This window comes from Oryx dammah, unplaced genomic scaffold (assembly GCF_014754425.2).
Source record: "Oryx dammah isolate SB20612 unplaced genomic scaffold, SCBI_Odam_1.1 HiC_scaffold_16, whole genome shotgun sequence".
NCBI classification, from domain to species: domain Eukaryota; kingdom Metazoa; phylum Chordata; class Mammalia; order Artiodactyla; family Bovidae; genus Oryx; species Oryx dammah.
In genome coordinates, this window is record NW_024070200.1 from 16,350,580 (window position 1) to 16,354,287 (window position 3,708).

General features: G+C 39.8%; 1 pseudogene; it reads right to left on the bottom strand.

Annotated features, from left to right (window-relative positions):
* Positions 1–287: 287 nt before the first annotated feature.
* LOC120875315 lies at positions 288–2,323 on the bottom strand (annotated as a pseudogene).
* Positions 2,324–3,708: the final 1,385 nt, after the last annotated feature.

Genomic DNA, 3,708 nt, shown 5'->3' on the forward strand with positions numbered 1-3,708 from the left:
TGGCAGCTGCCTAAGCTTGGTTTTGCCTAACAGTTATCTGACTGCAGTTCCTCCCTGGTGAGGAAATGGCTATGGAAATAAGTCCTCAGGTTTCAGAGGACTGCTGTATCTGGGCTTAGCCCCTGCTCCAGTGTGTCCATAGAGTAGAGGTAGTTCTATTCACTTCACTGCTTTCAGGAGTAGAGTCGTGGGAAGGTGCTTGGTCCACTGAAACCAAGGTGATGTGGTCTGCTGATGGGAGAGGCAGCTGGAAAGCAGTGGTTATATGCTTTCTTTAGACTGCGACTCTAGCAAACCATAAGCTTTACATTTAAGTTCCCCTTCTTAGTCAAGTCTCCCTCCATCACTACCATACCAGCAGGCCACTTGTCCAGGGCCCCTGAGTTAGTCATGTGCAGTGTGGGATGCGTGATGGAATTCATGTGCAGAAGTGCACAGTGCTCTGATACATTACATCTCGCCCTCACAGGGAAGAGCCAGCTGGCATCCTGAATGACTGGTTCAATCACCGTAACCACATGAGTGGCTACAGCCACAGCCATTTCTGAGAGCATTCCTTCATTTTTGGTCCATAACAAGCTAACTACAGAAATGATTACAGTGCATTTTGTTACTGTTGTTGGTATAAGCAAGCTTTGCAAGGAACTTAATTAAACATTTAAAGTTAACAAAATTTTGTGGTGGCAACTTTTGACCTGTTCACCATAAATCTCGAAGTTTTTTTGTCTTAGTCTTGCACACTTGCTTCTGTCCATTATTCATACAGATTAAAAGTCATCACAATTTAAGGCAATTTCCATAATTAGGGTTTTAAATCAACAGCTTACAGAATGGGGGTTATCCAGGGGAGAAGCAGGGCAGTCTAAAACAGCTCTGTTTCTTTAGCTTGGAGGCCCCAGCATTAACTTTAAAATGCCCTTCTCTATCTGCTTCCTTAGGAGAAGCAATGGCACAGGCTTCAACTAGAACACCCTTCAACTATTCTTTTAAAGGAGTCTCCAAAGCTGGTCTTTCCCCCTACCTATCTTGATTGGCTCACATTTCAGGGAGCTGCTGCTGCTGCTGCTGCTAAGTTCCTTCAGTCGTGTCCGACTCTGTGCGACCCCATAGATGGCAGCCCACCAGGTTCCTCTGTCCCTGGGATTCTCCAGGCAAGAATACTGGAGTGGGTTGCCATTTCCTTCTCCATTTCAGAGAGAGCCCTTCCTAAAACTGCTAATGCTTTTTGATGGGACTATACAGAAACATTATAATGAAACAATTTGCTATACTTCCTATCAATGGCCACATAGTTGCACCTGGCTGCTCTAAATTGATCCTTACACTGCTCTACTTGATTTTCCTGTTCTACTTGATTTTCTTGGGCTCTAGAATCACTGTAGACAGTGACTGCAGCCATAAAATTAAAAGATGCTTACCCCTTGTAAGAAAAGCTATGTCCAACCTAGACAGCATATTAAAAAGCAGAGGCATTACTTTGCCAACAAAGGTCCATCAAGTCAAAGCTATGGTTTTTCCAGTACTTATGAATAGATGTGAGAGTTGGACTATAAAGAAAGCTGAGCACCTAAGAATTAATGCATTTGAACTGTGGTGTTGGAGAAGACTCTTGAGAGTCCCTTGGACTGCAAGGAGATCAAACCAGTCCATCCTAAAGGAAATCAGTCCTGAATATCCACTGGAAGTTTGATGCTGAAGCTGAAGCTCCAATACTTTGGCACCTAATGAGAAGAACTGACTCATTGGAAATAACCCTGATGCTAGAAAAGACTGAAGGCAGGAGGAGAAGGGGAGGACAGAGAATGAGACTGTTGGATGGCATCACTGATTCAATGGATGTGAGCTTGAGCAAGCTCTGGGATTTGGTAATGGACAGGGAAGCCTGGCATGCTGCGATCCATGGGGTCACAGAGCCAGACACAACTGAGCAACTGAAATGACTGACTTACTTATTTGTAGCTTCAACCATTTTTCAAGGCTTATTTTTTTTTTTTAATGCAAGTCCCTGAAAGTTGATTTCTGAAGATTTGTGAGCTTAGTTCCACCTGTCTCTAACCAAATCCCAGTTTATCAAGCAGTTTCCTCTGTTTCTGGGTATTTAGGGATCTCCACTTCTGTTATGCCATACAGAAAGTACACCATCTTTTCTTCAACAAGGAAAAACTCTCCATCACGATGAAGAGAGATTAGAGTTAAGTGATTCTCAGCATCCCCATGTGTCCAGTATTTTCACCAAGAGAAAGTCTTCTAGCTGAGCTGATGCTTCTTGAATATTCTGAGTTCTTACAGGGGTTTCCTGTACTTCCTCTGGTATCAGGGCCATGCTGGCACTGGAAGCACACCATCAGGTTCTTGTGAGAATGGTAGTCCACTACACCATGTTCATGCACAGCTTGAATTCCCACAAAAGACTTTTGTTTTTTCACCTCTACCCACAGTTAGCGGTGGCTGGCTTTAGGGACTTAAGCCTTACAGGGCAGGGAGGCAGTGCCAGTGATTCTCCAGGCCCTCCACTGACCATGTCATGTGTCACTCACAGTGACACAGCCCTAATTCCTTTTTTATGTTTCTGTTTCTGCTATCTTACCTTGCTGCTCTCTGATAGGATCTCTAAGTAGAATTTGGCTAAATCATCATGTCACTTGAACACAGAAGTGTGCAAATTCATGGAAGCCTGGTCCTTCTTTCAGGTGAAATGTAGAGGCATAGAAACATATGTAATATGCATGATAATACTTTAGTTTAAAATTGGTTGCATAATGCAAATATAAAATTATTATAAAAATGCATATAAATATTATAAAATTATATAAACATATATGAATTTATAAACATTAATAATCATACAGTTTGAATCTTTGTAGGAGAAATTCATTTCAGGATGTATTGTTCTCTCTTGTAAGAAATAATTATACAGCTGCTTAATTGGCATTTCTGAAAAATAAATTAATTTTAACTTGATTGCTACTGAAGTATGACCTTGAAAATGACTTGTCTTTTTAACAAAGGAAATGGTGAAATATTTGCTACCAAAATACAAGTTTGCTCTGTCTTCTTTTAAAGGTACTTCTGAAAATATTCCATACACACTCTCCATATGCAGTAGAAACATCAGTATTAAAATAGAAGTTAGGGGATTTTGTGCCTTCTATGCACTCTATCCAATATTTTAAACCAAACAGTTTTTAGTTAATACTGTCTCTAGTAATCACTCTATTGTTGCCACTAATGTTGTTACTTTATGCATAAAACAAAGAGAGCTTCTGAGTTTTAGTTTCAGCCTTTACCTGATAAAGAGTTTGAAATGGCAGTATGCAGTGTAGTATAAATACATATTAGACAAACTGAATTTAGAAGGCAATGATATGGATGTGAATTTGAAAGGAGATTTAGTTTGTTTATATTTTGCAAGTTCAGCATTGCTGAGTAATCAAGGTTACTATAATAGATAGTTATCAGTCAAAGCTCTTCAAGAAAGAGAAACGGACAGTTAAATTGTAAAAGTCTGCATAAAAAAAAGAATACATTATTAATTCACACACCTAAGAAAAAAGATATCCTGGAAAATATTTTCTAGGAAGAATTTTTAGTGGTTTTCTCATCAATCACACTAATTATCGATTTACAGACTACACACTAATAATGCAGATTCAGTAGCTCCATTATTCATCACTGCTTACCTACACATCTGACATATTTCCATTGAGT